We start from the raw sequence: 23,079 nt of genomic DNA, 5'->3' as shown, positions 1-23,079 counted from the left end.
GAATCACACTGAACCTCTTGTTCCTTCCCATCTGGAGATAGCTGTGGAGGTTATGCTGGAGGAGCAGAGTCCTCGGGTGTTGTTGTCCCCCTGAACGTTGCCACCCCTGCTGGGGGCAGTCACTTGTGCTGAACATTTCCCAGAGCAGCCTGCACTTGCCTAAGGCAAGGAGCACTGGGGCTTCTAACCTGGAACTGGGGTCACTGACACCCCAGTGTCTGAGCTGAGCTCGGTCCTGGTGAAAAACCACACCTTGCTGGTGGCAGTGAGGTGGCATTGGAGGCTCCATTCTGCAGCTCAGCTGCAGCTCCCCTGTGTGTGTGAGCATTTCCTCCTCTCCCACCTCCCTTTGCAGTGTCCCAGCACGTTTCAATTCCAGCCAAACCTTCGTGCCTCCTCCTGGGTGTGCTCACAGTTCAGCCAAGTGGCAGGGAGCAGTTTGAGCAGTGATATTATTCCCTGTTTAAGTTTGTAAGAATCAACAGGAGAGAAGTACTGTTGGCAAGAAATCTTCTGTTTTTCTTCTTAGAAATAATCCTAAGCAACTATTGGTATTTGTCTGCAAGGAAAAGCTTAAAATCAAAAGGAATGAAAACTGGTCAAGGCAGCCTTTTAAAGAATTCACTTTTTTTTTTTCTTTCTTCCAGTTCCCATGCTTTCATATCAAAATCTCTATATTATGTGTGGGGATTTTTAAGGGTTGTCTCAATGGTTTTGGATAGGCATCTGCTGACTTAGCTCTGGCAATTTGAACCTTTCATTAGCTCTGAGTGCTGTGGAAGGCAGAGAGGGCAGAAGTTTCACTCGCAGGGTTTGGGAGCCCTGTGCTGGAGATGCAGCCTGCTCAGCTCTCAGTTCCACAGCACTGTCCCAGCAGCCCACAACAGGTTAATCTCCCCAGAGCCATTCCCATGCATCCAAGACTAAACAAGGAGCAGACTTTAAAGGCTTTAGGTTGGGCTGCAGTTAACTGCAAGCAGCTGTTGGGAGAGAAGATTTTCCACTGGAGCAGGAGCCCCTCTGCCCCTGCACAATGGGACCATTCTCCAAGTGCTGCTTGGAAGGAGTCAGTTCTGTCTGGCAATAATCAGAATTAAGTGGTGGGGGTAGGGGAGCTGTTTGCTGGATCTTGCTGCCCAAACTGACATTTATAGAGCAATTCTGCTTCTGCTACCGAAAGCCAAAACATACAAATCCATCTTATCCACACTATTAAGAAACAGGGAGTGATTCTTTTTTCCCCTTCCATTCTCTTTTTTTTTTTTTTTTTTTCTGCCTCTGTTCTGCATCAACCTTTATTTGAATAATCAGGAAAGAATGATATTAGCAAACCTTCATCTATGTTTTAGAATCTAGGAACATGACATTGGAATTAAATCCAAACAGTACCTGGTGTAAACGTACATCTTTAGAAATTCTTCTAGCTCGTTGAAGCCATACTATAAAACATTAAAAGTTCTTTTGTTTTCCAACTTTCAATAGACTGAAATGTTAGCAGAAGTATCTTTTTGAGGAGAAATCTCAAAGCCAATTGGTTCTGTTCCAAATCAAAAGTAAGAAGGCTATGAAAAGACCTAATTTGAACATTTCTTGGCAGTTAGTGATTTGTTAAATAGTTTGTTTTTAATTGCTTTCAAAAGTGAAGGAGAAGGAGAAATCTTTTGTAATTCATGCTTCTAGAGGAAAAAAAACCCCAGCAACTGTGGGAAATCAGGCTGTTAATATTAGAAGTTACACTGTGACTCACAGAGTGCATAATCTCTGCAATAGTACAAGCAGCAGAAATGGAGACAAAGAACCAGATGTGCAAACTTCCTACCAGTTCAATCCCAGCTCTTTAATCAGCAGCAGGACTGGTCCTTTGTTCCACATTTCCCAGCTCAGACTCAGCTCAGGAGGAGGCACTGCAGGAAAAGGCTTTTGCCATCTGCAGTCAGCGAGGGCCTGGATGCAGCAGCCTCCCCACGCTGGCACAGGGATGTGAGAGGGGTACCCAGAGATATCCAAACCCTGCAGCCTGGCTGGGAACTGCTCCACAGCTGAGCCAGGCACAAACCTGCTGTCTGACTTTGTAATCACCCAAAGAGCTTTCCGGCTTCAGGCAATGAGGGAGAGGTGTGCTCCTCAGAGCAAAGCCAACTTGTAGGTTATTAATGTAATCAGAGACTGGGATAATTGTTCTGTGACTCCTTCCATCCTGGGAGAAGTCCCTCGTGCTCTGTGGGTGTGGAGATGCTTCTGCCTCTGCCAGAAGCAAAACTCCTCTGTAGTCAGCAATCGGGATCCCCACAGGTGGGGCAAAAGCGTCACCAGCCCCTGCCCTGTTTGCTGGTGTGGCAAACGCCTTCCCAGAGCTGCCATCCAGCATCTCCTGCAGCACAACTGGAGGCTGCTGCTCCAGAGCTGCCTTTTGCACCTTTCATGTGAGCCTGGACTCCTTGGTGCTTCCCATTCAGCACTCAGGGGCTGAAGGAGGCTGAGGAAAGCCAAGAGCTGTGCCTTTTCCTGGGATCCTGCACGAGGCTGCAGAGCACAGGTAACCCTTGCCAAACCTGCTTTGTCCTTCAGCCTTCGCATGGCCTCCACTGCAGAGTTGCACCTTGCACTAATAGTTTGGAAAAGTCAAAAAGTCAAAGCTGGCCTTGAACTGGGAGCCTTGTGGGATGGTGTCTGATGAGGATGTGTCTCTTCACCCCACCTGAAAACCTGTCAGCAAAATTAAAACACTTGTTGAAAAATTGTTCCTGGATCACTGCTTGCCAGTGGTTTCCTTTATTGAAACTTCCACGTTGAAATTAGAGATGGAATTTGTTTTTAAACAGAAGAGAACTTATCCTGATGTCCAAGTGGAGATTAAAAATTTGAATCTTGAAGTAATTAATCATCAGTGTACATTATCAAAGTAATTTTAAAAGAAATATTAATATTTAAAGTGCCACCCATTTGTTGCACAAATTTCATCACTTTTGGTGGCATTGCTGAAGGGCTAAAGGAAATTTGGCAGGATTGCTGCTGAAACTCCTGGTTATTTCTGTTACACTATAATATGCAAGTCTGCCAGCAGCCTGTGAGCCTGGAGTGCTGGATTAAACTGTTCAGCCCCGCTTTAAGAACCCAGCTAGTCCCAGGGGCTGTTCTAGCTTAGAAAAGAGCTTCTAAAAACCAGCCCTGATTTACACCGTGCTGCTAAAAGTGTGAGGAACTCTCCTACTGATTTAAACCACATCCCAAATCACTGCTTCTGGTCCCACCCCAATTCTGCACCCTTAGTTCCTTGGTGTGACCAAAGAAAGAGCCCCTGCCTGGGGAAGGAGCTCCACACCCTCCTGGCCAGAGGGGCTGCAGGGGCTGCTCCCTCTCCCTGCAGGAACAGGCACCCACATCCTCTGGAGCCTGGACATTTTGGGCTAAATTGCCTCAGGAGCACAAATGGATTGCACTGATCTGCTCAAGCAGAGATTGATGCAGCTCCACAGCCTTGCACCAGGAGGGTTTTTGGGGCTGGGTGATTTGGGCACTTTCCCAAGCACGTGTTCATAGTAAAGAGCCTCTTGCACAATTTATAAACACACAGCAGAGATCAGGTGGGACAGTTCCTACAGCAGCCCTTGGCAAGCACTGTGCTATCCTTTAATTGTCATTACAGCCCTCACATCACGGCACATCATGTCAAATTTGGCACAGCCTGAGACACAGTGGAGCTCACTGGAAGTTGCTGAGTTCTGCTCTGCAGGAGCTCAACAGGATTTTTGCTCCATTCATCCTGAAATAGTGGCACCAGCCAGACTTGGACAGGTTTTCTGTTTGGCCTTGTCATGAATGGTTTCATCTTTACTGAAGCTGTGTGTTGGTGGACTTGTAGGATATGGGTCAATGTTGTTTAATGAAGTTTGTGCCCATTGTGCACAAGTTGTAAAGTGTTCAGTCATTATGAATCAATGAATGTTTATACATATATCAAAATATATCTGTGTGCATATAAATTTACAGATATACATATTTATATATACACATTCTCTTCTACATAAACACAGAGAGAAAAAAAGGACCACAAAGAAGTCAGAGACTGAGGAATGTAGAACAAGTAGAGGAAGTTTCCTCTGCCAAATCCAAAATTTGTATTTTGTGTAGTCGTGCAATTTCTGGGTTCCTCACTCAGTCTTGCATTACGTACAGCAAGTAAATGTCCTTGCCTTAAAAAGCTTTGAAATCCTGTAGCCTAAAAATGAAATTTCCACAAGAATAGAAACAGTTTTAGAATTAATTGAACTTTGTGGTTTTTTAGCAACTGCTCATTCACCTAAATAATTCATACATTTCATTTTCTGCATTTTCATCTTCCACAGTGTAACATTTCTCCATCAACTTTTGTTAATCCAGTGCCTTTTTTTAGATTACCATTCTTTCCTCTGCTATTGCTTAGGCAGTAGTACACACTGAGCATCTGAATCTTGCCAAATCTGATTTGTCAGCTTTCAAAAACTTTTGTCCAGGTCAAGAACACAGACTTCTGCAAAGGAAAATAAAGGCCATGTGCTTTTGAAGAGTCACAGAGTCATATTTTTTCTCTGTTGGGTTGTGTGTCATCTTTCAAGGGATTCTCAGGGTTTCTGTGCATGGAAAATGCCTGGAATGAAAGGTGGGGTTAGATTTTCATGTACTGTTTCTTTCTCTTTTATTTTTTACTTTTTTTTTTCCTTAGTAGCAAAAATTCCCTTTGTGTTTAAGTCTTTAAAATGGCCTTGAAAACACCCTACACAACTGAAGAGTGCCTTGCAATAAAACAGGCAGGCATTTTGGAAGAAATGGCAGAAACTGGGATGTTCCAGTTGTGTTCAATTTTCACTCTCATCAGGTAAAGGCTGTTAAGGATTATTTCCTGGTGAAACTTCTGGGTTGTATTAATAGACTACAGAGAAACAATCAAAATAAAACAATCAAAGAAACCAGAAGAGCTCTGCTTCAGGACTCCTGGAAGAATGTCTTTGCAGGATTTGTTTGCTAAATGACAATAAATGACAATAAAGACAAATGAACCCCAAGCCTGTCAGATTTCCTTGTTCTTCACCTTAGAAGAATTTCAAGCTTCTTGTGGATTTTTGCCATTTCTGAATAACAATTTCTTGGTGGATAATTTGAAACATCTTGCCCGTGTGTGTTAAAATGTGTGATTATCCCTGGCAGTGTCCCAGGCCAGGTTGGACACTGGGACTGGGAGCAGCCTGGGGCAGTGGAAGGTGTCCCTGCCATGGCACTGGATGGGCTTTGAGATCCCTTCTAACCCTGTCCTTTCTAAGTCTTTCTTGCAAACAAATATTATCATGCACCTAACTAATCTATTTTTTTTTAATTAATGTCATTATTCATGTCCTAAACCTCCTGCAAAACCAGGAGGTTTGCAACTGTGGGTGCACAGAGCCGCTGGCAGGGACAGCCACAGCAATGGCAGGAAGGGAACCAAAAGCAAAATCTTCCCTGGCAGGGAGAGAACAAAAGCCCTGTTCAAGGGAAGGGATTCTGAGGCTGCAGTCCCAAGGGTGCAGGCAGCCCATGCCTGGGGAGCTGAGCACAGCTCTCCAGCCCAAGCCCTGCTCTGCTTGGCTCTCCTGTGCTTGCCCTGACTGGCTGGATTCAGTCTCAGACACTTCACTGCTTTTGGAACTTGGAGGAGATATTGCAGCACTGCTGCATTTGGAGAGCCTGCCTGCCTTGGACACTGAGGTGATGATTCTGACACAGAGTAAGAAGCTGCTGCTGTTTTCTTGGGTTGTTATTCCCCTGTCCAGGCTGTGGCAGTGAGGGGCCAAAGGCTGGGTGCAGGTCCTGTGGCAGAGCCCCTGCACCCCTCATCCTCCTCCCTGCTCCAGCAGCCCCAGAGCCCTTCCCTTCCCTCTGCACTGGAGGAAAATCTGCTGCCCTGACCATGGGCTCTGGGGGAGCCACAGAATCCCAGCGTGGTTTGGGCTGGGAGGGACCTTAAAGCCCCTCCAGTGCCACCCCTGCCATGGCAGGGACACCTCCACTGTGCCAGGCTGCTCCAGCCCCAGTGTCCAACCTGGCCTTGGGCACTTCAGGGATGGGATATCCCCAGCTGCAATGGAAATCCAACATGCCCTCCTTCATTTTACTCTTCTTTTAGTCATATACTTCTTTTAAAAATTGTAATAATAAAAGTTGAAACTAACAAATCTTTTCTCTTACATGCTTGTGGTATTCACATGCCCTCTGAGCAGAGAGAAGCTGTGAGACAAGCAGAGAAGAGGGAAAACACAATTCTTATCTCACTTATACCAGCTACCAACGATAGTACCTACTACGAATGAGCTACTATAAAGCTAATACCGACTACGAAGGAACCCACAGCCGAATCCTTCTACTCACACGAGGGCTCCAACCCCTTCTACCACTGATATCCACCTGATGACTATTAGCCAACCTAACAAACATAGCCCTGCCCCCAAGAACAAACCTCATAGCAGAGTTAACCATTGTGATCGCACTCTTCAAGTGATCTGCCCTGACAATCATCCTAACAGGAGCTGCCATCTCACTCACCGCCTCATACACCTGTACATATTCATAGTAACACAGCGAGGCACCCTCCCATCCCACATCACATCAATCCAAAACTCTTCCACACGAGAACGCCTCCTCATGGCCCTACACATGTGCCTGTGGTGTGCTGAAGTAGAATGCAATATGGGGATTGTGTACCCACAGTGAGGATGTTTGCTTCCCTTGGCCTATCAGGGCCAGGTGTGTGTGTGTGTGGGACTGGCACGGGACAGTCACCAGAGAAGCAGGGATGAGTGCAGGGTGAGCAGCTGTGAGCAGGAGTGAGGGCAGGGCAGATTCAGTTTAGATACAATGTACATAGTAGAGTATAATAAAGTAATTCTTTAGCCTTCTGATGATGGAGTCAGATGCATCATTCTCTCTCTCCCCTTTGTCCAAGTTGCCTTTGATACATGCCCTAATCTCTCTGAACATTTGTTTGCTGATTATTTTGTGTGCAACTTTTTTGTGCTGCTTTCAATCAGAATAATTTCTATCAAAAATGTGAAGCTGAAGTTATTTGAAACTTTGCAGGCTCTCTAACTTTAGCAGAAAGAACTCTTTGTGCCTTTCAGATTTCCTGCAGGCATGGTTTTCTTGGCTGCCATCATGGGTGTGTGTTTGGGAACTATTTTTCACTTTTAGTGGGACTTAATCTCAAATCTGATGTATTTTTAAAGTATTCCTAGTTGTGTGACCTCACACCTAAATCAGAATATTTAAAAGGTGCTCAAGGATTTCAATCATTAGCAAAATTTGGTTTAAATTTTGAAGCACAGCTAAATGAGTGCATTCCAAATTGGAAGGTGTTTTTCTCCCAATGTAGGACCTCCTACCACTCACAGTTCAAAATCTGATTTTATGACTATGTGAGATCAGAAGAGGTTTCCAAAACACAGCCTTTGCCACCCAGTAGGGTGGGTGGGTTAATTTTCTCTTTCTTGCCAGAGAATTTATTTTGAGGACTTTTTCTAGGTTATTTCTCAATTAAAGATGGTAAATGAAAATAGAACCAGCAACTAGAAAATTCGAGGTTGTTAAGAAGGTGATGAGATCTGGTGCCTTTCTGTTTTGTTACCACAACACAAAGTTTTACTGTATCTATCAAGTTCTATTTCAAAATCTGGAGATAACACTGTCATAAGAACTATGTCAAAACTCCCCTTCAAATCCCAAATTGCCTGACAGAGCATTTTCTCCTCTCTCTGAGGGTTACTTGGCTGTGATACTTTTCTGGAAAATGTTGTTATATTTGGCTTTTTTTGATTTTTGCAGCTTGTGGATAAGACAATGTTAGAACTGACCTTCATCTAAGAGGTGAGTGTCCAAAAGAGAGAATCTGGTATTCTTTAGATTGGGGGAGAAGAAGAGAAGTGTTAATATATTTAGTGGTTGTAAATGAAAGTTTTTTGTGACTTGGCTAAGTCACTAAAATGGAAAATGGATGAAAATGGAAATGAACAGAAGAGAGTGCAAAGAGAAAATAAATCTAAGTGCTTCAGTTTGTGGATATTAATTCAGAAACACATAAGGCAGAAGCAGGTAAAAGAATCCTTTGTTTTCTGCGTGCTGTGGGGACCAGCAATGTAATTGTTCTGTGCTAAGTTTGGGATCTGGCACTGCCTGGCAGGGAACTGGAATTTCTGTCAACTTTATCCCTTTTGGAAGCAGCTTTTGGCTCCCCATGGCCTCACCTTGTGCCTGCAGCCCTGGCCCTTCCCTGGAATGAAACCACCCTGCTGCAGCCAGCTGAGCTTGGCTTTAGTCAGAGCCTGGGGATGATTTGGGATGGGGCCCAAACTAGTCCTGGTTTTAGGCAATCTATGAGAGCTTAAACAGAACAAAAACTCTGCTGGATTCTTACTTCCTCACTTTTAGTTTGGTCATTAGCTAATGTGCTAATTGTTATTATTTATTATTAGAAAAAATCAATACTTTGACAAATATGACAAATTTGACAAACCTAAGATGGTGGAGGACTGAGGTCCTTAAGGAAAGAATTGTTCTCAAAATTTTATTGGAATTTACAGCAAGTCTGTTAACTTCTGTTAGTTCAGCTGGTAATATTTTATTTTCTGTTGTTGTTCTGGATGTAAAGTACAGGAAATAAAGGAGACACTGGAGAGCCTTTTGGGAGATTTCGATCAAACCACCAAGTGTCCAAAAATGTTTTAATCATTTTAAGCTTTCGTGGGAGGGAAGGAGGAGAGAATTTTTATCAGCTGTTTTGTGAAAAGGCATCCAAAGCTAATTAAATGTTGATTCATCTTTTTCATTTCACATTAAGTATATTCTGAAGATATAATTCATCAAAATTACATTCTGATTTTTATTTATTCATATGATAAATAAGTTTGCATATGTTCTATGCACAAAAGTGTGGGCTTTTTCTGTCAATTGGTTGTTTGATATTACTTAAATCTAACTTCAGTAACAAAGCAAACAGAATTATCTCTGACATAATGGCACCACAGTCTCCTCACTAAGGGAGGAGTGCAATGGTTCAAAAATTAGCTTATTAATTGTTCTGCATTGTGAAAATAATATTAAAATAAACCACTTATACTATTACCCTTGTAATTGTTACTTTCAGAGTAATGGTGAAGCTGTTTTGAATGTTGGCAATTATATTTCAACTAAAGCAGTGGCCCTGCCTGTGATTGTAAATTCAAAAAGTTTGGGTTTCAAGGAAAACAGATTTACATCCTGATTTACATTAGGTTGTCCCAGATTTGAGGGAGATCTCATACCTGTTCTTACAGGGATGTCAGGAGGAGTTAGAAACCATAATTTCTCTGAACTGTGTTTTCCTGTGAAATTTTCTATGGGCTCTGGGTGTGCTTTTCATGGCACAGGAGAGGAAGGGGAGCAGCTGGATTTGAGGGATGGAAAGGAATCTTCTGCCTCATTGGGAAAACTGGGGGTGTTAGAGGTCAGGTGTGGACACCATGTTACTGGATACGTGTGGTATGACTTTCCTTTTGTGAAGAAGTTTTCCTCTGGTTAAATTGAAATGATTTAACTGAAGAGAGGCCCCGCTGGACACGGTCCCTGCTGTGCTGGTGGCACTGGGGAAGGCCATCCCACACTCTCCCCCAACGCACAGGGCCCAGGGGTGTTCTGCTTTACTGCTTGAAATATTCCCAGGGTGGGAACAATTCTCGAGACTGCCCTGGGCAAATTTAGGAGATAACCCAGAGGAGAGGCTTGTGACAGTGCACTGAGGCCTGCCCTGCAGCAGTGCTGGAGCCTGGGGGCTCTGGAGCTGCTCTCCATTTGGCTCCAGCTGAAAGACCCCAGTGTTGTTTATTTTCAGTTGTTCTGATCTCCAGAATTCAGTGAGAAATGCATTTTATGTGCACCTGAGGAATGCAGCCACTCTGTACCAGCTCCTTTAATATTAATGAAGAAATTGGGCTGTCAGTGCTCTCTCCTCACATCTGTTCCCCAGCAAGGCAAACCATTCCCCAAGCACTGGGGTCTGAACACACAAATAGATTTTTCAAATGAAATCGTTACAGAGGCAGAAATCTAATCCTTCAGTTAATCACCAGCAATATTTGAAAAGAGAGGAGCTATTGTGTGTCTGCCTCAGGTGAGCAGCAGGAATAAAGCACATCAGGAAATGAAATGTGTGTAAATCACTGAAAAGGAGAAGTTGACCAAAGTTGCATTTCAAGGCATTCAAAGAGCAGGAGAATGGATGAGAGGTGGGAAAAAACCCTGTTCAGCTGCTGAAAAATGGAAAACATTTGTTTTATGTTCCAAAGGTGACTTCTGCACTAAGACAAAAGGGGTTTAACCACGGGGCTTTTAAAGGCAGGCATCCTTGTAGTCGTGATTTCAAGAGTTTTAACAGAAATAGAATGATTCTTTGTCTTAAATTCTGACATCTGAAAAATTTGTTCTCCAGGTAATCAGGCAAATCTTTCTTTTTGTCCTAAACTGGAGAGAAATACAGGCTGTATTTCAACTGTTTCAGTAGAAGATCACCAGATTTTTGGGTATGATTTAGAGGAATTTTTAATGTTTATTCTGTATTTGCTCTGAATCTCAACATAGAGGGTGGCTTTTTGTTTTTGTTGTTTTTCTTCCCCCTGGATCTGAGGAGTGCTTGGTTCTGTTTGCCCATCTGTGGATTGACAGGATTTTAGGTGTCTCACAGGAAAACAACAGCTCTTCAATGATGCATTCCCTGTTCCTGACAAGTTCACTGTTCATGTGAACAGGGCTAGGAATGAGAGACAGACACATCAATTTATCATGGAGAGAGGAAAAAAAGGCTGCAGTCAATAGGATTGGAAACAAACAGCACCTCTCTCCTGCTTTTTAGGGGTGTTTTTTTTCAAAGCACTCATCCAGACTTTAAAACTTGCTGGAAAACTGTTTTAGCTTGCTAGGATTTGGGGTCAAGCTGTCCCTAGAAGGATGTTTTATGTGGTTGCAAAAAGTGCAGATTGGGTGAGGTCTGAGCTTTGGTTCTGCATGTTTTCCATGAGATTCCTGAGGAGTAATTAGTGTGTTAATCAGTCAGAGTCTCCTGTTGCTTTCAGCCTTGTGCTGAGGATGTGTCACAGACCTCGAGCTGCTGTGGGTGGGTCAGGCCTTGGGACACTGATAAACCCCAAGGGGCAGCTGAAATCCCTGATGTAGGGTACCTGATGGGTCAGCCCCTCTGACCATGAACACCCTGCCTTGTCCTGCTTCTCCAAGAAATCCTCCTGCAATGCTGCCCACACTCTGACCAGGGAGAAGAGAGTCCAGTGGGTGGAAAAGTCATCTTGTGTTTAGAATGTGAAATATAAAAGTGCAAATAAAGTTACACACATGCCGTGACCGGAAATGCGGCTAATTCCATGGTGAAAAAGGGATAAACCACATGATCTTAGGTTAGGTTTCAAGGATTAGGGTCAGGCTGTCCTTTGCTGTGGTCCTGGGTGCTTTCACGCTAAAAATTGCTTTAAGAGTTTTGTCTGATTCCAAAGGAAAAATTCCTTAGATGAAAAGTTATTTAGTTGTGCAGTTTCTGCATGTGCCATAGGGAGAGGGCAAAATGTGCAGTGGCTCCTTGTGAATGAGCAGCTTTTCCTTGGGTTTTCCCAGGGAAAGATTCTTCTTTTCACCTGTCTGGTTGGCTGTGAGCTGAGCATAGCAGCTTTGCAGACCTGTGCCAGGCAGGTTTTGTTTTAACAAGTCAAACATTGAAGAGGCTGTGGCTGTCTGCAAAAAGCCTCCATGCAAGAGTTAGCTCCAGGAGTGCCTGGGGCAGGGGGTACAGGTGGGGTGAGAGGTGGCAGGGCTGCTTAGGAGGGTTTTATTCCTTCCATCGTGGAGCTGGTGCTGTGTGTGTAAGAAAAAGCATGTAGTTCTTCTGCCTTTGGCAGTTCTTTATAGCAACAGTGTGGATTGCTGCTATAAAGGCAAAAACCCCTTAAATATTTTAAATTTTTGTTTTTGTATTCAGAGTAAGAACATTTTGTTGTCAGGGGTTATGTGGTGGGAAAAGTATTGAATATTCTTAGTGTGGGCCACTTCCATTGTAGGAGAAGGCTCAGGATGTGTCTGCTCTGATGGAATAGCATCTTGCATCTCTCTGCAAAACAGGGCAAGGCCAATGGTTCCATTGCAGCAGCTAAGAGGAGAGAACACAATAATAATTTAAGACTATTAGAATATAAGGATATTAAGAGTATTCTTACTGTTAGTATATTCTATAATATAGTCTATAATATATTAATGTATTCTTATACTAATTTTTTTTCTGCAAAGCTGATAGGCAAATGCAAAGTTAGCCTTTAAAAAGGAAGGCACAAGTATTGCCAGTGTATTGCACTGGAATACTGTGCTTTTGCGGCTATTAGTTCAGCTTTTCCCCCCTGTTCTAAAGAGATATATAAAAGAAGGTTTGAAATTCATAATTTAGAAAATTCTTATTGCATTTTTTCCTTGTTGGCACACATGTGCTATAGGCTGTAAGGACTTGGATAACATTTGTGTAACTGTGATTTTGTCATTAGGAGCTGAGTTCGTCCCGGGTGCGTGCAGCCAGCAGAGCTGAGCCCTGAGGCTGGCAGGGTCCCCCTGATGTCCCCTCCATCCCCCTGGCCCTGCTGAGCCCCTGGGCTTTCCCTCTCTCAGTGCACTCACTCAGCAGCCCTGGACAGCCTCGGGAGGTGCAGGGGGTGCCTGGCTCGGGGGCTCCCCTGTGCACAGCCAGCCCTGCTGGAGGCACAGCGGGAGAGAAGGAGCTGGGAGCTGGGCTGTGGGAAGGACAAGGATCACAGGATCCTCCAGAGGGGAGTTCAGGGCTGTGGCCACAAGCTCACCTTGGTGCAGCCTCTGTGCTGACATGAAAAACCATCTGGGGGGTGTCAGGCAGCAGGGTTTGGGCACAGTGAAGTGTGGCAGAATTAGCACTGTTGTGCCACAGCTGCATATGGGAAAATAAAATATTTCCCTCCTTGGGCCTTGCAGGTACACAAGTAAATCTCAGGAGACGTGTTAATCTGAACCAGTAATTTGTAATATAACTCATCTAAGCATTGACAAATCCATTTGATACAGGCCTGATAAGATTATTTATTTCTTTTCTTTAAATTTTGAGTGCTTAAAATGTTGTATGCACCCAAGCTGGTGTGTCAAGATAAACGTGTGTAAGTTATTTCCTTTTCCTCCCCCGTTTATCATCAGTGACTGCAAGAATAAAATACTGTTATATGTTTCTGGATCTTACAGTTTTACTTTCTTTTATTGTGACATCTGTCACACAAAAAGTTTTATCCTCCTAAGCATCTTACAAAGAACTGCTTTTTTCATGGTGAGGACTTAATCTTTGATCGTGACATATTTTAACCAAGGCGTGTCACTTAGACACTGTTTTCTTCAAAACTGAGGAACTCTTGGAGGTGTTTACTACTAAACAGAACTTTGGGGAAAAAGAGAATATAATTTTTTTGTGTCATGAAGAATATTATGATGCAAGTGGGAGCAATTTCAAAAGAAGTAGAAAAGAGGAGAGGTATAAAACCTCAATAACAAGAGAATGTGCAAGTCTTCGTTTGTTCCATGCTGTATTGATTTTCTTTTTTGCCTCAAAAAATGGCAGCTGTCTCATGTATAGCAGCTTCATAAAAACAGGCTTAGTTGCACTGCTTTGAAAAAATGTGTGACCAAATTCTGAGTTCAAATATAAGTGACAAACCTTCACTCATGCCACTGAAATTTCACTATTACACACCAGGAGACAACTTTGTGCTTCAGGTTGCATGGGTCCCATTTAGTTTGGATTTCCATCAGGAATCATGATCATTAGATACTTCTTCATCTTTGTTCTGAATTTCATGAAGATTAAAAGCAAAAAAAAAAAAAATCCTGTTTGAAAATGCTTGAAAAAGAAGACATTAGCAGGAGACTTCAGCATTTCCACTAATAAAAGGAAAAAAGGGCTTGAATAATTCTCTTTATTTTCAGTATTGTGTAGGTATGCAGTGCTGTGTATTTCAGTGTGTACATGAAAATGGAGAAGGCAATGGGAAGGTGACTCTCTCATCCAGCACCAGCTCAGAGCTGCTGCTGGTGGAGGCACAGCTTGGACTCAGCTCCCAAATGGCTGCAGAAATTGCAGCAGTGAGTGCATTGATCCCTCACAGCTCCCAGAGGGGTTCAGCTCACTTTTATCTGCCTTTTTGGAGAGGAAGTCCCCTCTCCTAGAAGCACACAGCAAATTTCTCAAGGCACTTTTAAAGCAGTATTTGAATACTGCAGCCTGGACTGCCCACTCGGCCCTGAGCAGGCCCAGGGGAGGCAGCTTTCCTTTTTTTGCTTTTCCTGGAGAGAAGGGGGACAATGGGCAGGGTGTGCACAATTCCTGCCATGCTGGGAGCCACAGCCACCGAGCACGCCTGGGCACAGCTCCTCTCCCTCCCTCAGGGTATTTTGTGTCACCCAGGTCACCTCTGGAGCTGCTGCTGTGGGGTTTCATTGGCAGGAGCAGCAGAACTCATCACTTCAGTTCCCAGCCCATTCTCCATCTCCTTCTGGAACAATCCCTCCTCAGAGGTGGGCACAGCTCCTGCCTGGGGCATCTGCTGCTCCTGGGGGGCATCTGCTGCTTTGCAGAGCTGGGGATGCTCCAGCCCTGCCCGGCTTCGCGCTGATGAAGGGAGAGAAGCTCTTTATTCATGCAGAAACACAGCAGTGCAGCCACATGAAGGACATGGGTTGAGTGGGGGGATTTTCTGCATGTCAGGCCCCAAGATGAGGAAGCACAGGGGGAGTTTCAGAAGGAGCAGCAGTTTCTGCCCCTGCAGTGGGTTGTGGCAACTCCTGAGTTCCACCCTCCTCTGAAAAGCATTTCCCTTCATATTTCTGCCTGCTCTTCCCAGGCCTGCAGCTGCAATCACAGAATGGTTTGTGTTGGAAGGGACCTGAAAGGGACCTGGCATGGGCAGGGACTACTTCCACAGGAGCAGGGACACTTCCACAGGAACAGGGACACTTTCCACAGGAGCAGGGACACTTTCCACAGGAACAGGGACTCCTTCCACAGGAACAGGGACACTTTCCACAGGAGCAGGGACTCCATCCACAGGATCAGGGACACTTTCCACAGGAACAGGGACTCCTTCCACAGACCTGGGACACCTTCCACAGGAACAGGGACTCCATCCACAGGAACAGGGACACTTTCCACAGGAGCAGGGACTCCTTCCACAGGAACAGGGACTCCATCCACAGGAACAGGGACACCTTCCACAGGAGCAGGGACTCCTTCCACAGGAGCAGGAACACCTTCCACAGACCTGGGACACCTTCCACAGGAACAGGGACACCTTCCACAGGATCAGGGACACTTTCCACAGGAACAGGGACTCCTTCCACAGGATCAGGGACTCCATCCACAGGAACAGGGACTCCTTCCACAGGATCAGGGACACTTTCCACAGGAGCAGGGACTCCTTCCACAGGAGCAGGGACTCCTTCCACAGGAACAGGGACACTTTCCACAGGATCTGGGACTCCATCCACAGGAACAGGGACACCTTCCACAGGAGCAGGGACTCCTTCCATAGGATCTGGGACTCCATCCACAGGATCAGGGACACTTTCCACAGGAGCAGGGACTCCATCCACAGGATCAGGAACACCATCCACAGACCTGGGACACCTTCCACAGGATCAGGGACTCCTTCCACAGGATCAGGGACTCCTTTCACAGACCTGGGACACCTTCCACAGGATCAGAGACTCCATCCACAGGATCAGAGACTCCTTCCACAGACCTGGGACACCTTCCATAGGATCTGGGACTCCTTCCACAGGAACAGGGACTCCTTCCAAGGACCAGGCTGCTCCAGCCCCATCCAGGCTGCCCCTGAACACTGCCAGGAAGGCTCAGATCCCAAAACACCACCCATCCCACAGCAGCCACTGTGCTGGGCATGGATCAATCACAAAACAGATTGAAGTGGAATGCAGCCATCAAACAATCTCCCCTTGCAAAAACTGCTGTTTCTGTTCAGGATTTAAAACACCTGAATGCAAACCCACAGTATCCAAAATAGATAAAATCTGATAGGAAAAGATATTTGGGTGGGAAGGAGTGGAATCAAATGGTCACTCCATGTAAACAGAGCACAGACATGTCCACTGGATCTATTGGAGGATGTGAGAAAATATTAATTTACAGATTTAAAACGTGCAATATTTGAAAATAGTAATTATTGTCCAGAGTTACAAAATGGAAAGATATGATAGATTTTAGGGCATTGAAACTTGCTGTGTTTTCTGCCTGCTTTTCCTTGCGGATTTGTTTTTGAAGAGCTGTAGATTGAGGTTTTGTCATAGTTCCTAAGGTTAATATGGATTCACTTGTAGTGTCTGGCTATCGATCTCTGCTTCTCTCTGGTTTATAAGATATTTTGATTGTCATCTTACTCATTCACTGTTAAGGTTGCAAAATAAGATTTCTGTGTGTTGTTCCATGGCATAGAAGAGTCAAAAATATCCTTTTGCTTCTCCATTTTTGTCTCTAAGTAATTTTTATGCTGTGATTTTTACTTTAATTTTTTCCCCCACTCCCATTAGCCTTTAATTGTTGTGAATGGGGATTTGGTGAGTGGAATTTATGCCTGGGTGTTCAGAAGCCCCTCAGCTCCTGTGATCAGCACACCTGTCTACAGCTCTTCAGAGCTGCCAGGAGGATGGAATATAAATTAAAATGAGTAATTAAGCACATAAACAGTTTTGAAGATGCTTACAGCCAGTGGTGATGTTCTTCAGTTGTGGAACTGCCTCCTCCACCTGAAGTGCACTCAGAGAAGGGCAAGTCTGATGTTTTTATTCCTGGGAAAAGCAGCAGTCATTGCAAACAGCTGGGCTGGCCTGGGCTTTGCCTTACTTTTCATGAGGGGTTTCACTGTTGATGAAATCATAGAGGTTTGTGAAGTGACCAGAAGGTAAAGAAATGGTGGCTGTGTGTGAATGGCTGAGCTCCATCACATGAGCAAGGCCTGGGAATTCTCTCCTGAATTTTACATTCTCTTCTGTCAAGCCTGCCCAGGTAACTTTCTAATACCAATAATTCACTTTCTTTTCTATTTCCAGTGTAACTTATTGGCACATCTACCTGAGGATCTTCTTTTAAAAGAGAGAACTCTCAAATCCATCTGGAGTATTTGAAAGTGGTGAAGCCTCCAGGAGAAGCTCAGGGAGCTGTGAGGGGGCTGTGCTGTGGAGCTGCTGGCAGGGGCAGCTGCCCCCTGAGGGCAGGGAGGGAGGAGGAGAGGGCAGGAAGGGGAATTTTGGGAGCAGTGGGATGTGTTTGTGCCAGCCTTGGCCTTGGCAGGGAGAGAAGGAAGGTGCTTCCTTAAAGGCTTTTCCCCTCAGCCTTGATGGAATGAAAGAGCAGGAGCCCATGTGTGAGTGCCTGGGGTGGGAAGAGCCCCCAGGGGAGCCAGTCCTGCTCCCACTGGTGCCTCTTTGGGACTACCTAAAACCAGAGGCCAGACAGAATGAAGGGAACAAAAAGCAGTTCTATTTATTGAAGGGCCTTCAGGTACATTTTGGGCAGGCAGAGCCCTCCCCAGGGGCTACACCCAAAATGGACAATGGGTCAGGGGTTTGGTCCATCTGCACATTGGGGGTTCATCTCCCAATTACAGCTGCAGGTAATGAAGTCATTAACCCCAAGTTTGCTCCCCCCACTCTCTTTTGTTTCCATCTCTGGGGCCTGAGGCAGTGAGGTGTCCTCGATTCCAGGCCTGGAGAGGAATTGTTGTGTCTGCCCCAAATGGGGGAGCAGCAGCTCCCACTGTGTGTGGAGTTCAGAGTTATACACTAAAGAGCTGCAGGATGACAAATAGATGGAAAATACAAGAGCTGAAATGCTGAGGCATCACCACATGGAGCTGGAGTTTGGGAATGCTCCCTGGGATGCAGGAACTGTGCAGAGGGACGGGTCAGTCTGCCCAGCAGCACTGGCCTTCCTGAAACAGGGCTTGTTCCTGAGTGATCATTTGTATTGATCTGCTCCAATACAGTGCTCAGCACTTGTTTTGGTCCAAACTGCTTGAGAGCACTGGGGTGAATCAGAGCAGTGTCTGCAGGGATGGGGAGGGCTGTGGGAATCCTGCAGGAGCAATGCATCAGCACCTCCCCAGCTCTCCCCATGAGCCTGCTGGGATCCCTGCATTTCCTGCCTCAGAGGTGATGTGCTGGTGCTCAGCAGCCTTTGATAGTTCCTGCACTGGATTTGCTCCATTGGCTGCCTCTGGAGCCCTGGTGTGCTCAGAGACAGGAGAGGGAAATGCACATATTGTTAGAAGTTATTGATGGCTTCCTGGGCCTGGGATATGGTGCTGATTTCCATGGGAGTGTGTTAAGTGTCCATCCATGTGCATTAATCACTGCTGGAACAAAGCACAACCATCCAGAAATGCCTTCCCAGGCTCAGCTGACTTGGAGGCCTTCATAAATAGCATTTGCATGCACTTGTGAGGTGGTGGTTTTTATTTGGTTTAAATTATTAATGGCTGCAACATTATTATTGGTGTTTGCTCTGCCTTGGATTGGATTTCTGTGCTAACGATGATGCTGCCGGGTGCCCATGAGGCACTGGGGGTGCTGCCAGCCCTTGTTTGAGGCTGCTCTCTCCCCCTGACCTTCCTGCAGGGCAGGAGCTGCTCCTGAGCTCATCCCTGGGCAGGGAGAAGGGCTCTGTGGGCTCAGAGCTCTCTGCAGCACCCGTGAATGCCAGAATGTGGCTGAGATTTAGACAATTTCAAGTCCAGCTGTTCAGTGACCTCTTCCAGGTATTGCAACAAAACATCTCTCTGCTCACAAGGCCAAGCCAACACGACACAATCCTGTCCCTGAATTGGTTCCTTCTTGGTGCAGCAAAAGGGAAAAGAAAAGAAAGAGAAGTGCTTCCATGCTGTGCACTTATTAAAGTCACATTCAAAGGTATGTTTTGACTTTGTCTCTCTGCTGCCTGCAGCCTGGCCCTACTCTTTTATGTTCCTCTCTCTGGGTCTCGTTTTATTCCACTTAAAGCTCTCCAAAGTTTCCAAGTTAACTTGACCTGAAACAGTGTAAAACCTTGAGCTGCATTTGAAGTGAAGGTCATGGAGGAATAAAATCTTTTGTTGGATCAACTGAAGTAGCATGGAGGCAATTAGGGGAATTTTTCCACTCATCTGATCAATTAGTTTAATAAAAACAATGTATACCTCTGCAATAAATTCTCCTCTCTGTGTCCCTAAGCCACAAAGGCTGCTCCACACAGCTTCTGTAAATAAATAAATACAGTCAGGGTTGGGCCATACTTGCCAAGCACCCTTGAAGGTGTTTGCTCTTTTAAATGCCTCCCTGCCTCTGGATTTGCTGTCCAGGTGTTTGTAACGTGATCTTTCCGCTGAAAATACAAGTTAAAATTAGCCTTAAAAAGAAGTAAAAACCAAACAAACATTGTTTTTCTGAAAGTACAGTTGAGAATGGAGTTGGTGATAAGAACCTGGCACATATTCAAGATGGCTTAATTCATTTCTTGGTCTGGTTTCCTTCTGAAAGGAATTAAACCAGAAAAATCCAGTGCCTGTGTTTTCCAGGGTTTGTGCCATGTGCTCAGTTTATCTGATATTGATGTCACAGGAGGTTGATGGCTTTTTCCCTGGAACAAATCTGACTTTCAGACAGTTCCAAAGCTTGTGTTTAACCTCACCTCCACTGACTCCCTATCCCATCATAACAGCTGAACCAGGATTTCTTCTGGAGCAACATTCAAATCAGATTTTAATGAGCTATTTAATGAAAGGCTAATTGAGGTGAATTCATTAAAGGTTTCCAAATTATGCTTATCGGAGTAGCTATGTTTTAAGTGTTAAATATTTGTTTTATACTGCATTGTTTGATCATGAAAGCACATCTAAAACTTTTTAAATGCCTAATTAGACTTTCTGTGCACTTTCCTTAATACCCCATGTTGAATTTACCATGTGTGAATTCAGTATATTGCTGGTGTTTACCTAACATAATTAACAAAGCAATTGAGGCATGTTTTTAGAAGCTTGAATAATACAGAATTAGAGTATATTGGAAATAGTGATATTGTTGGGTTTTTAATTAATCTCAGTCTCATTCTGGCTGGGTGTTAACTATATTTAATGCTTATTTTCTTAATCTTGAAGCGTTTTCTCGACAGCAGGCTAACTGCAGGGGATATTACCACATTATTATAGTATAATTTTATTTTTTTTTCAACCATCAGTTAATGAATAAGAATATTAATTAATCAATCTGGTAGATTTCTCTTTCTGGGAGTACTTTCCTCTCAAATCAAAGTACATTTGGAAAATAGGCACTCAAGTTGACTTTAATCTTTTTGTCATTGACAGAAATACCAAAGTAGTTGACTGGAAATGTGGGGGAAAGGAAGAGAAAATAGAACAAGAAATCTGAGGCAGACAATTCCCACAGTTAATCTACATTTCCTGAGCTCTCAAGATTTGCTATCAATAAATGGGTCATCAGGATAAAAACCTGTAAAGAAGAGGGCCACAGAGACCTTGTTGAAATAAAGACTTTTGGGGTTTTTTCTCCCATGTTTCTTTTTGTTCATTGGAGTGGCTGGAGGTGAGCAGCCCAGTCAGCCTTTGCTGGTGTCTGGTACCCTTGGGATGCAGCAGGAGATGCACAACATTGCTGCAGCTGAGGGCTGGCAGGGGCTCAGCAGGGCAGGAGAGCAGCAGGAGTGAAATGTGGTTGGTGAAATCAGTGAAATGTGGCTGGTGAGAGACCCAGCAGTCTCACCCTGCCCTGGGGACCCTGCCCTGCGGACCCTGCCCTGATCCCTCTGCAGTGCAGGCTCCCAGGCTGCAACATTGCACGTTCTTTTATGGTCTTCACTCTTGGAGGGGTTTCTCCCATGAGGGCATGAATGGCCCATTGCTGTACTGTTGAGCAGAACAGGAGCAGCTCTCCTGCAAGTGGAAAGAATTTTTGCAGGAGAGCTCTCTCTTGTTAGAGTGGTGACAGAGTTGTCACTGCACTGTGCTGTGCCTTGATGGAAGATGGAGTCACAGGAATCTCAACAGTCAAAGTGTTTGAGTGTTTATTGCTCAAGGATCAGAGAATTTCTGCCAATGAGAAGCTTTTTCAGATTTGCCAGACAAACTGAAATATCAGTGACAATTTAAGCTTTTATATTCAGGGATATGGAATGAGAACAAAGGGATTTTTCTTCAGACCTTTGCAATCCCATTTTAGTTTTTTACCAAGTGTTTCCTTCATGTGGCCACAAACATCCCATTAGTCTTAAGGTATTTAACACAAAAATATTTAATTTAAATGTTAAAATGTATTATGTTGCCCCTCAAACTGTTTGTGAAATTAAAGTAACCTTAAATCTGCTGAAGAAATTTCTACATCCCAACTGGTTGGTGGCATTGGGCTTTTTTGTTAAAGTGATATAACTGAGCCAAAATCATCATCTTTTCTGTGTGTGTAGGACAATCTGAGAGTCTGAGACATGAATAATAACATTTCGAGGCTCCCTTAGCTCCCTGTCCTGCGTTCTGCAGGCTGGGGGCCCAGGCTGTGCCAGGTGATGATGGGTTGGCTGGAGCAGGACGGGAGCTCTGCACCAGGCTCTGTCCCAGCAGGGCTGACAGGATGTGACACCTCGGGGGTGGACCTGCTCCATGGCCTTCTCCCAGCTCCACCAGTACATGGAGCCATTGCTTCCAGTGCTTTGAGGGTGGACATTCCCTCCAGGAATTTATCTAATTCCTTTTGAAAAAATGTATACTCTTGGCAGAAGCACCACGCTGGGGTAATGAGCTGTATGATTTAATTATGAGTTGAGAAGGAAAAGTCCTTCTTCTTGGTTGTTTTGAACTGCTTGTTCATAATTTCATTTTATTCCACTTATGTCTTGAATAATGGCAAATAATGAAAAATTATTGCCTATTCACTATCTCTGAGCTGCTCCTCGTTTTATAGACCTCGATCATATTTCTCCTCAACCACTTATTTTTGAAAATTACTGCCTGGATTGGCTTTCTGTGAAATCCATTCCATTCTTCTGATCAAACTCTTTGTTCTGCACCCCCTGAGCTCTCCTGGGGTCGCTGGAACCTGAGAGTGGTGATGAGTGTGAGGTGTTTGAGGCATGGGCACACAGTGCTGGGAGGCCTGAGCATGCTTTGTGTTCTGCCCCCCTCTTTCCTGAATTCCTGATAGAATGTGGGATATATTCACAGCCAGAAGATGGAGAGTTGATTCTCTTTCCCAAAATGTGATAAGGGTCTGTGCTTTTCATGCAAAAAAAGAACTTGTTCACAAGGCAACCAGACTGAGTTTATTTCATTTTCGCCTGCCATGGTACTGTAATTTCATATATCTTCTGGTAGATCTTCTGTGAGGTGATAGTTATAATTTTAAAAATCCCCTAATATGCAAAATTCTAAATATTTTAATGTAATATACATTTAGTTTGTTTTCTCTTATATTATTATATACACATTTCCTGAACACTCGTGATTATGTTGAACTGAAAATATTCTAGTGCAGGTTATTTAATATCTTCCCTTTTTTATTCATTAAGCAATGTTGACTTTTCAGTATTTCTTTCTTGTATGGATTTCATTTTGTTTGTAGTCTGCATGTGACCATTTTACATGGTCTGTAAAAGAAGAATTTTTACTGGCCTTTGCTTCCTGAAGGTCTTGTTTAGGTTTTAGGTGAGACCTTCTTTAATATTATTGGTAGCTTAAACAATGAGTTTCCTATTTCAGTCACTACTTCAACTGCCCTGTATTAGAATTTGTAGGTAAATACTAGCTAGACTCAGATTATTATTCTTTTTATTCCATACTAAATTAATAATTTGTTTCTTAATTAATGTTTCTTAAAATTATTTTTTACTCTTCTGGCCTAATTTCAAGTGCAATGTACTTCCTGTTATCCTAACACATACATGCCTATATATATTTAATATATTTATCAGTCCTTTGTCAGAGCAATAGA

This window comes from Molothrus ater, chromosome 12 (assembly GCF_012460135.2).
Source record: "Molothrus ater isolate BHLD 08-10-18 breed brown headed cowbird chromosome 12, BPBGC_Mater_1.1, whole genome shotgun sequence".
In the NCBI taxonomy this organism is placed as follows: Eukaryota; Metazoa; Chordata; class Aves; order Passeriformes; family Icteridae; genus Molothrus; species Molothrus ater.
Note: the sequence above shows the minus strand (reverse complement) of the source record.